The sequence below is a fragment of the Patella vulgata genome, chromosome 4 (genome assembly GCF_932274485.2).
Source record: "Patella vulgata chromosome 4, xgPatVulg1.2, whole genome shotgun sequence".
Classification (NCBI taxonomy): domain Eukaryota; kingdom Metazoa; phylum Mollusca; class Gastropoda; family Patellidae; genus Patella; species Patella vulgata.
In genome coordinates this window covers 25,355,500-25,367,902 of record NC_065882.2, presented here as the reverse complement: position 1 = coordinate 25,367,902, position 12,403 = coordinate 25,355,500, and positions in this window count along the sequence as shown.

Sequence of the window (12,403 nt, the reverse complement as noted above, 5' to 3'; positions counted from 1 at the left end):
TCAAGTAGAATGCACCACCACTGCCTGGGCAAAATTTCCCTCATATCACACTGCATGACATATGCCTGTCTTCATTAGCCAATATGAAGCAGAAAAGCAGGACGTTAAACCCTATCTCATTTATTAAGGATCACCTTAATAATCTCATCTCTGTTTTATATTTTTTTTTTTTTTTCAACCTTGGTGTGAAACATTGGGTTTTTGGGAGGGCCAAACCTATTGATATTCAGCATTCTGCAACCGTCCGTCTTGGAATTACACCCCTTTGCTGGAAGCATTCTGAACCCAACCATGTCTACAGTTTTTATACACCCACATTTTCCTGTGGACGTATATTGTTGTCGCCCCTGTCTGTTCACATTTTGTTTGTGGACACTCTACAGGTCACATATTTTATACACCCACATTTTATCCGATTTCGACGAAACTTGAAATATGTCTATCTCCCAAAGATCTTGGTTCCTTTAGAAATTGGTATGTATCGGACTGTAACTTCATGGATTATGGCCCCTGATTTTACATAAAATCACTTTCTTAGCTTGTGGTCCCTCTGGAGGACACAATTTCTATCTGATTTAATGAAACGTTCAAATATATCACTAATACACCATAATGATGTTTGATTTCGAATTTGGTGAAAATTGGACCAAAACTGCCGGACAAAATGGACGCTCTTTGTAAGCAAATAGTGTCAAAGTATGGCAGATCAAGGTATATCAATGACAACTTCCACACACCTCTTTTCGAACGACTTGATCAATTTTGGTTGATCATTTCAATTATTGATTAACGTTATCTCTGGAATGGACTGCAACATATTTTTTATACGCCCACATTTTCATGTGGACGTATATTGCCGTCGCCCCTGTCTGTCCACAATTTGTTTGTGGACACTCTACAGGTCACAATTCTTATCTGATTTTGGCGAAACTTGAAATACAGGTTTATCTCAAAAAGATCTTGGTTCCTTTCGATATTGAAACTTCATGGATTATGGCCCCTGATTGTACGAAAAATCACCAGGTCACAATTTTCATCTGATTTTGATGAAACTTGAAACGCATGTTTATAACCCAAAGATCTTAGTTCTTTTCCATGTTTGCACATATCGGATGGTAATTTCCTGAATTATGGCCCTTGATTGTATGGTATCCACAGTGGTTTCATTCCATTCTACTCCCCTACCCCCTGCGTTAATCGGGGAGGGGGGGCAATTTTCTATTTATCTGCCCTTGATGATTGTGCTATTTTTATCGACCAATCCCATAAATCGTTAAATGAAAAAGGTGTTGGCAAAGGGAAGTAATTCTCAACGGGTAAAGTAATCAAAACACAAAGGCTCCCCTTCAAGAGACAAGGTTAGGAATTAGCCAGCAGGTAGGCTAAATGAGAGGCGTCCAAATTATGCTAAATGCGTATTTATTAACAAATTGCAATTATTATATAATATATAAATGAAGACCAGACAGATGTTTATATATATATATATGTAGGTTCAGGAGTTTTATTGAGAATCAAATTGCCAAATATAAGTTCAATAATAATAAACAGAGAAAAGAATGAAACATTTCAAAGAACGAATAGTAATAATAACAAAGGTCAAACATATACACTGTAGATGTAATACACATTTCAAATCAGCGAAACATACTACAGGTTTTGATAATATAATTAAATATAAATGAATAAGAAATTTATACATTTACATAAATCAATCAGTAAATGGACATGAATATGGTTATCTACCTTTATAAAAACGAACTGGTTTGTAAACTGTTTTTATACACCCACATTTCCATGTGGACGTATAGTGTCATCGCCCATGTCCGTTCACAATTATTTGTGGACATTCTACAGGTCACAATTTTTAGCCAATTTTGACGAAACTTAAAATATAGATCTATCTCCAAAAGATCTCGGTTCGTTTCGGACCATAACTTCATGGATTATTGCCTCTGATTGTACGAAAAATCACGTTTTTAGCTTTTGGACAATCTAGATGTCTCCAAAAGATCTCGGTTCCTTTCGGACCATAACTTCATGGATTATGGCCTCTGATTGTACGAAAAATCACGTTTTTAGCTTGTGGAAACTCTAGATGTCACAATTTTCATCTGATTATTGGTGAAAACTTGAAATGCATGTTTGTAACCCAAAGATCTTGGTTCCTGTCGATATTCGCGCACATCGGTTCGTAACTTCCTGAATTATGGCCCCGGATAGTATGACAAATCACGTTTTTAGCTTGCGGTCCTTCAAGAGGTCACAATTATTATCCAAATTAAAAAAAACGTTCGAATATATCACCGTTACACCTTAATGGCGATTGCGTTAGAATTTCGTGAAAATTGAGCCAAAACTGCTGGAAAAAATGGCCGCCCCTCGTACGCAAATAGCGTAAACATATGGTATATCAAGGTTGTGGACCCTCTAGAGGTGACAATTATGATCTGGTTGTGAAATACATGTTTATAACTCAAAGGTTTTGAAAGCAAAATAAAATTAGAACAATACAATGTACATCCAAAATGATTACATATTTGTAATCTACGCAAAAAGTCACTCTAAAGAAACACGTTTGAGGAGTATTGGTCATTTAGCAGTTATTTTAAAATCAGTGTGAAAAGTCAACAATTTTGATAATAGCCATTAAAACTTCATCACCGCCCAGATTTCAAGTGCCAATTAAAAATATAAGCCAACAAATACACAAGACGGACTTTAATGTATGTTATAGTAGGGTAATTAAAGTTTCGTTATCAATCTTTTTCAGAATTTTCAACCTCTGTCCTACATGGACAAAATTGAAGGTACGTTTTTAGTGTGCATTGAATTTCGAGACTGAATGTTTGGAAAAGTATATATCCCATCGACTCAGAATCTTTTGTAAATCGATAAAAGACAAACTGATAATAACTATGCCAATTATCGAGGTTGTGTATAAAATAGTGACTTTGCCAGAGGCTGTGGAAATCCTGAAAAAAAAGTGAATAGTTCATTTGTTCCACATTTTGCCACCTTGTGGCACGAACTGTGTGAATCGCACATTGTGTTTGATGTTAAATTCGTAATCTAAACCAAAAGTTGTCAGGTTACAAAGTTAGAGAGTTCTACTCCGATTAGAAATGTGAGTTTAAAGCACCCGAAAACCTAAAAAACACATTACAGAATTTATGATCCGTTTCAGTAACCTAATTTCAAATGGCCATATCTCAGCGAGTTTTCGACCTATATTATAGAGGGGTATAATTTTGGATTTGTTAGCCTAAATATAAAACATATATTTTTTATAATATTTTTGGAGGGGGTCATGTTCCCAAATTTCCGAAATTTGGTCCACTTGACATGGAATGACCCATATACAATGTATGTTTATATCCGTTTCCGTTCGATATATATACATATCGGACCGTAACTTCCTGGATTAATGGCTCCAGATTATTGAAAAAATCGCATTTGTTTTTTAGCTTGTTCTCTATCCATCTCTTGCAAAATGTTGGCGTATCTTGCCTCACAACCGCTGGTTATCCGATTTCAACGAAACTTGAAATTTGGCATTTATCGGACCGTAACTTCGTGGATTATGGCCCCTGGTTGTACGAAAAATCACGTTAGCGGTCACAACTTTGATAGGACTTAAAACTGCAAAATAATTTTTCAATTTGTAGATACTTGTTTATTTACATTCACTTAAAAGAAAAAAAAAATGTGTGTGTGAGAGAGAGAGAGAGAGAGAGAGAGAAAGGTGGGGTTTACGTCCACTCAACACAAACTAGGTCATTTTGGGACTAAAATATGGTTTACTTTTATTTCAATACTTCGGTTGCGCAGGGGTCTATATATATATATATATAGCAGGGGGAGGAAACCGGAGGACCCGGAGAAAACCCACGAGGTTGGACAGGCGAACCTACTCCTTGTCATGTACAACCAGGGATTCGAAACCACGCCAGTTGACTCAATCACAAGCCTTATGATACAGCGCGTACGTGCTAACCATTCGGCCATCCACCCCCCTGTCCCTGATTGTACGAAATAATCGCGATTTAAGCTTGTTGACCTTCTAGAGGTCACAATTTTTTTTATCCAGTTTTTAAATCGATTAAATGTATCATCGTTACACGCCGATGATGGTTGAGATCGAAATTCTTAAAAATCGGACCGAAGTTTCCCAACAAAATGACCGCTCCTTAAACGCAAATAGTGTAAAGTATGTAATCCCAAGGTTTATCCGATTTTGATGAAACTCAAAATATATGTTTATATCCCAAAGATCTCTGTCCTTTCAATATTCACACACATCAGAACATAACTTCGTGGATAATGGCCCCTGAGGTCATAATATTTATCTGATTGGAAAATCAAAACGAAACCGCCCAACAAAATGGCCGTTCCTTGTACACAAATACTGTAAGAGTATGTAATACGAAGGTTAGAGGTCACAATTTATGTCCGATTTTGATAAAACTTAAAATGTTATATGTTTATATCCCAAAGATCTCAGTTCCTTTCGATATTGGCACATTTCAGAAGACCATTACTTACTGAATTATGGCTCGTGATTGTCGAAAAATCACGTTTTTTTTTTTAGCTTGTTCTCTATTCATCTCTTGCAGAAATTCGCCCGTGTATCGGTTATCACTCGCCACTTCAATCAGTTATATAGAGGGATAACTCGTGTTTTCTTTTGCGTTTGTCACTTCTGATTGTTGAAACCTTCATTACGCATCTATCGTAGCAATGATCTCTGTGTTAAAATCATATTTGGAACGTTTTTAACCAGTTCTATCACATATGTGATAATGACTGACACCAATGTTGTCCTTTAAATCAATATACTAGCTTAAGAAGCTGATAATTACTTCCAGAGCACTTGCTCTGCCTAGGTAGGCCTATGCATACATGTGACCATATATAGAAAAAATATTGTGTTAGTCTACCCCCCCCCCCCCCACAAAACCCAAAAAAACAAAAACAAATATATTTATCGTGCTGGTGCTAGATTACACTTCATACATTTCCTTTTCTTTCCTTAGGTTCGACCACCAAACTATCACACCACAGAATACATATTTACAGTATTGAGATATATTAATAATTTTTAGCTTCACAAAGGCTATATTACAATGCAAGAATCAATATAATGTAACACATGCTATGAAAATATCTTGGCAGCAGATGTTGGCATTACAGTTACTAAAGCTTAAACATAGATTTGACAGTTATAATTTGTATGGTTTCTATATTATATTGATGTCTAGTTTTAATCAGATTTGAGTCAATTCATAATATATCTTGAGTGAAAATATTCTATCCATCCAATTGTGATTATACTTCTGTTTGATGGTTGAATGGTCTGTCATTAAGTCAAGTGGCATAGTCTCGATTCCCAGCCTATCCACCGTCGTTGTTTTCCCCAGTTCCTCCCCCCCCCCCACTGCTAAAGACCCCCTACCAATCTGTTTCACAGAGATCTTCTAATATCTCTGTAACAGATGACTGTTTCGACACGTGACGTCACATCACACTGCGTCAATCATTGACTCAATAGCGCGTGCATTGTTTACATAAGACGTTACTGATATGGGCTAAATGGTGAATTTTACTTATTTTAATATCCATTTACACTAAATAGGAAATGATTTTTACCTACAAATAATTCAAACGTCTTTATTTATTTTTCTAATAAATGAAAAAAATGTTTTAGAATTTAATTTGACGGAAGAAAAAAGTTAATATTTGGGACTAATTAAGTCGCATCGATGTGATTGTAGCGGCCTAGCGAAAATTCACTGCTGATCAGTGTGACCCCCTACGTGTAACTTGTTATTAAAATGAAATTGAAGGGTGTGAATAAAAATCTCTGAATATCATTTTTATACGCCCACATGGAAATGTGGTCGTATATTGCCGTCGGCCACAATTCCTTGGGAATACTATACTGCCTACATTTATAATCAGATTGTTTTAAAATTGATATATAATGTCATTTACATTAGGGAGATGAAAAATCCTATATAATTTCTTCTGGAGTTATGGCTCTTGTTTCACTTTGTTGCACCTTGTGAACGCTCTAACAACGAAAGTTATCATCTGATCTGTATGAAATATATATGCATTTTTCAAATTAGTAAAACGAAAAACCCTTGTCGAATTTCAACAATTTATGTACATTTCTTCCAGAGCTAAGGCCCTTGTTTCAGTTTGTAGAACCTTGTGAACCTTTAAATGACGAAAATTATAATCTCATCTGTATGAAATTGTCTTGTAAATGCCTCCAATTACCTACAAAAGAATAAATATGCGACAACCCGTGCCGACCGCTCAGACGATTTATCTGCTGTGGGCATATATTTTGTTGCCTGGCAAACTGACTTTAGGCCTATTTAAAGATACATTATGGGTGATTAGATAAAGAGCTGTCAGTTCTCACTATAATAGTTAAAAACTAGATAATGTATATGGAATTGATCCACTCTGAATCGAGATTTTAGCGATTTAATTTTCGGTCTAGCCTCGATCATCATTACTAAAGTCGGTACGATAAAAAACATAGTCTCGATTATCCATTTCTTGATTTAATCATGAATGGAAGTCGAGCAGCAGATCGGAACCTAATCCAATAAACATCGCATGCTAGCGATGACATCGAGAGTTGATTATGGTCTGGATAAGTTAATGACTAATTAATAATTTAGATAACATTTCAGGCCTAAAGAAAGACCTGCAATAGGCTGATTTTGCTCTTGCATAATGTATTTTTAAGATCAGTGCCTGTTTTTGGCATATTTGACCAAATCGGGCCCCTTATTTTCTACAACCGGCCTTGCTTAAGATATAAGATAGATTGCAGAATTTAAAAAAAGCAAACAAATATTTTATTTTCATTGTGTGAGTGGGGCACTCGGCAAACCTCAGCAGATCCCAGTACCCTTCATCTAGCACTCGGCAAACCTCAGTAGATTCCAAACCTCGGCTGTATCACGAAGTACGCCATTGGAACTACTTTCAAGTTCCCGGATTACCAACGGCGTTGCCCATGACGACGCCTTTGAAGAATGTTTTATCATACAAATATTTCAAAGTCTGAAGCTGTTTTTCTTTCAAGTTTATTCGATTTTCTTCAAACAAGGATAACAATTTGGACAGAAAATTCTACACGCTTCGATTTTCTTCAAACAAGGACAACTATGCACTGAAAATTCTACACGCTTCGAACGACGCAATTTTGATAACTTCTTTTTAAAAGCGGCAAATTTTCCTAACAAGTAAACCGGTGCCGTATCGCAATTGTATAGGCGTAGGTACATATCACTTACCGTCATACACCCGAGACTAAATGTAGAGTAACGGAATCTGCCGAGGTTTGCCGAGTGTTAAAATCAGTGTAACTTTAATTCAGTGTAAAATCAGTGTAATTTAAATAAAAGGTGACGTGTTTCGGGCATATTTTCCATCAGTGACATGTGATACGAGATATCGCTCTCCGAAACTTCCTGGTTTCTTTTGCAATTTGTTTGGGGTAATAAAAAATAATAATATTAATTTGTATAATATATAAACCGCTCAAATTTAACAGATACAAATAATATATGTGTTATTCCACAGGTAGACAGGACATTGCAGGGGCCCCGTGATAAGGGGACGCAGTTGGTTTAGAGTTTGTCCAACTCGTTTGGGTATTTGCGCCCCATTTCCAATGAAATGAATCATGTTGTTCTGATGCTCAACCAGTATCAAACATATAATCGTGACTAAGATTTGTAACAAATCGCCTCAAGCATGTTCCACACATCTCTACATTTATTGGCTTTTTGTTCAATCTATAAAAGCCTACATTCTTAGAAAATGTTTTGTTTAGTCAAGTGAAACAAGAAAATTTATAGGCTAAATGGAACAATAGAACAAGTACACCTTAATGTCGACAAATACGTAAATCTATGAAATACGATACTTTTATGATATTATTCAACCGAAAGGTCCTATATATGCAACATGGTTAAATAATATCTACATTCAAGCTAAACGAACTATATCTATTCATTTTAAGTCTTGCGTCAAGCTGAATAAAGTATATTGTCATTGGTGGTAAACAGTGTGTGCCTAGAATATTCTACACCAAATCTCTTGCAGCCAGATATTTTAAGCGCGTTCACAATATATTCATTTAAGAGAAACTATGTCATTTCACGACCTCCTATTTACAAAACTATGGTTTATCCTAACTGCATTGTAAACCTGGTTTAGAAACTCTATCTGAACTACAGAGTACATCATGTTTTAGAGACTACAGGGTAGATTACGGATTAGAGACTCTATCTGAACTACAGGGTACATCGAACTACAGGGTAGATTATGGATTAGAGACTATATCCGAACTACAGGGTACATGATTGTTTAGAGGGACTCTATCCGAATTACAGGATGCATCATGGTTTAGAGACTCGGTCTGAACTACGGGGTACATCATGGTTTAGAGACTCTATCCGAACTACAGGGTACATCATGGGTTAGATATCCTCGACCACCGGTCTGTCCCCGGTAGCATCAAGGCCGTTATATAAGTTACCACAGGTTTATTTCTGTAATTTCACGACAGGCCCTCGTGATGCCACAGTAGTACAGTTTTTTACAAGCAAGAGACACTAGGGAACCGAGGTACCCTGAACTTGGTCTCGCGAGGGGTTCCCGTTCTATTGGGGTCTGGTGGGGTTCTCTCCCTGTTTTTATAAAACTGATCGTAAAAATGTTTTATGTAATTTGTCCTGGTGTTTCGAGCTTACGCAAAAATTGGTGGGTGACAATCTTATCTGAAATAAAGTTTTGAACCAACTATTGAATTCGGTAACCGTAAAAACCTTATTACAAGGGTCATTCCATGTCAAGTGGATCAATTTTCAGAAATAATATGGGAAATCGACCCCCTCAAAAAAATCTGTGAAAAAAATATATGTTATTGTACATGCAAAAAATAGAAACTGTGCAAAATTTGTGGTCTGTAGCTTAAAAATTGATTGAGATACGGGCATTTAAGTTTCATGAGTTACCGATAAGTTTTCGAAACAAAATATGTATCAATAATTTACTCAAGTTTCAGAAGTCCTCCATTGAAACTACTTTCAAATTCCCGGATTACCAACGGCGTTGCCCATGACGACGCCTTTGGAGAATCACAGAGTAAAATTGTTTTATCATAATTTCAAAGTCTGAAGCTTTTTTTCTCTCAAGTTTATCCGATTTCGCACTGAAAATTACCGGGTACTCAGTACAGCCCTCGCTAAAATTAACACCGTATCTGCAAGTGCCATCTATTGTATTTTCTATACACTAGAACATATTTCCACGTGTTTCAAAGCGGCAAACCGTAAAATTGCGGAGTGCATAGTGACAACGTGAATGACGTCTTTGCTGACCAAGACAGTGTGGAGAATTTCGAGACGGGTGATGCACATAATTCGTTTCCAGTTACTTGATAATGATAGTAGCCAGGACAGTGATTGGTAGTTTAAAGTGTGTGATTTGTTGCGCGACGTTACGCCTATGGCTATGTCTCCTGTGCATAATGAACAAGCCAAATGTGAACACGGTAGCCCTGTGTCTCCAGTAGATTCTGACGATAATTCTGATGTGATAATAATGCTTGTCAGCCTGGCCTGCTGGATCGTAAAAGACGTAGGCAATTCCTAAGTCCCGAACGTGATGATCTATTGACTGACTATATTGATAATGATATGGTCCTTGGGGATGAAAGTGAAAGTGATGGTGAAAACAAAGGTATTGCAATCCGCACGTGGTTATGGCAGCGGGAGACGTTGTCCGTGTGTTCGTGGTGGCATTGCTCGTGGCCGCTAATGATATGTTTGTTCATTTTATATATCTTTATCAAAATCCAGTGAAAAAAAAACAATATCCCATAAGACGTATTCATGGAGAAAAAATCGTTTTCCTCTTAGCTTTAGTGAGAAATGAGAAATCCAAAATGGCCGCCATGACGTCACATGAATGCTTGATTATGCAAATTTCCAAAATTCTATTTTTTTTTCTCTTAGCCCAACCTCATGACCATCCCAACACACAAAAAGAATTTCCATAAGTACTGTTTAGCATTTAGTTCCAAATCCCCTTTTCTCCTCAAAAAAGGAATTACGTCTAGCGTAACTTGCATACGGTTTTAAAAATCAGAATTTTTGTGCAGGCAGGTAAAGTGAAAAATAAAAATTTAAAGGAGCTAAATCGCTAATATTTGGCACCTAGTATTTTTTTTTTGTTTTTTTTTTGTAAACAATATTTATTCAGAAACTGAGGGGATTGGGGAACAGGCAAAGCCTATATAAACCCCTCTCCCGGTTACAAATAAATTACATAATATACAATATATTGAAAAAACAAAGAAGAAAAAAAAAGAAATAAATAAAAACCCAATAAAAATATGTACATATAAACATAAATTTGAAATAATTAAAACCAGCTATTTTTTTAAAATTTTAAATCTTTCAGTTTGTTAAATAAAATTATGTACCTGGCTAAATATTGACACGTTTTCGTCGTATGTTAGTGTTTCAGATCCATATAGTAGCACTTTAATGTTTTGATGTGTCGAAGGTAAAGTGTCGATTGTTCTATGGCGAGCATCTGAATACGTGGAACATATAAGGAGATAGTGACAAGGATCTTCTATTGAATTACTACATGAACATTCGGGAGTATTTAAAATATGTCTTGTAAATTTATGAAAATTTAGATTACTGCAGCCTAGTCTTAGTTTAGTATGTATAATTTGATTTTTACGTTTGCCAATATAATAAAAGAGAGGTATTTTCGGGTCATGTTTAGAGAGTTCTTGTTTAAATTTTGAGAGTGATAAGACATTTCTTAAGGACGGATTTAGGCTGTTCCAGAGTCGGATAGCTGATGGAAAGAATGAATTGTAATAGAGAGATGTTCTGCATGATATTTCATCTAATTCTGGTTTACTTCGAAGATTATATGGGGATGTTTTTAATTTAATGTGGTTTGATAAATAATTTGGAACCGTTCCATTAATAATTTTATATATTGTCTGTAATTTATGCCTTTTTCTTCTTTCATTCAAAGGAATAATACCAGTTTTCAGATAGAGTAAACGGTGGCTAGTTCCCTTTACAGCGACACAAATAGTGCGTAAGGCGTCAAGTTGAAGGTGTTCTAGTTGGTTCGCTAGGTGATCAGTGCAACTGTCCCAAATAATGTCGGCGTAGTCGAAATGCGGTAGTATATAAGAATTGTAAATTATGAAAAGAGATTTTCTATTTAGGCTGTACTTTAGGGATCTTAAACAATTGATTAATTTTGATACTTTATTACAAATATTATTTATGTGGATATTCCATTTAAGTTTGTGATGAAAGAAAAGACCCAAGTGCTTGTGATTTTGCACATCATTTATTTTAACAGTGTCAATAAAAAGTGGTGGTATGTTATTGTGTGGTTTGATAGATATTGTTAGTGATTCTGTTTTTGTGGGGTTGAAGGAAACTAGCCATTTTTTGGACCAGACGTTGATTTTCTCGATATCCGAATTCATTAATTTCGCACTTTCCGACGGATCTTTTATTAGCAAGTAGAGAGACGTGTCATCAGCAAACAATTTGATATTTGATTGAATATTTTCAATGATGTCATTAATGTAGATTAAAAATAAAAGCTGTCCGAGAACGGAGCCCCGTGGAACACCGGAAGTGACGAATGATGACCTAGAAATTGACACAAATGGGTTTTCGCAACGCATATAATAATGTAATATGAATGTATATAAACTGATTTACATTCAACCGTTTCCGTTTTACTGCAATTTCTAATCAGTTATGTTCGGCGAATTACGCCAGACTTAAGTCTCAATGGGATGGCAATCTCTAGCGTCTGGTTATTCTAGTCTAAATCAGTAGTATTTATTGCGCATGCTCTCCAGATAAGAATACGGCGTCACCGTTTGACATGACTTGTGAAATATGTCAAGCCTCGTTATTCGAGTCTCTTGTTACAAATGGCACTGAAACGCATTATGGTACACGATTCCTGTTTGAGCTGATATGGTATGGCCCCAAAGTAAATAAACACACCACTTCTGAACCAAAAATCCCCTGGGTTCCTACTCCAGAACAGGTTCCAAATTGAACACATCACAAAATCCCGGTAGAACCAGTTCTGGAGTAGAAATCAAAGTTGTCCGCCATATTTGAAATAAACCTGTCTACCGGGGTCAGTAGGGGGCGTTCTGAAGTGAAGAAACCAGGTGATTTTTCTTCTGAAGGGCACTTTTTATTTATAGGTCAGTTGTGGCACCATGCTCACGAATCAAAGTTGTCCGTCATATTTGAAATAAACCTGTCTGGGGTCAGTAGGGGCGTTCTGAAGTGAAGAAACC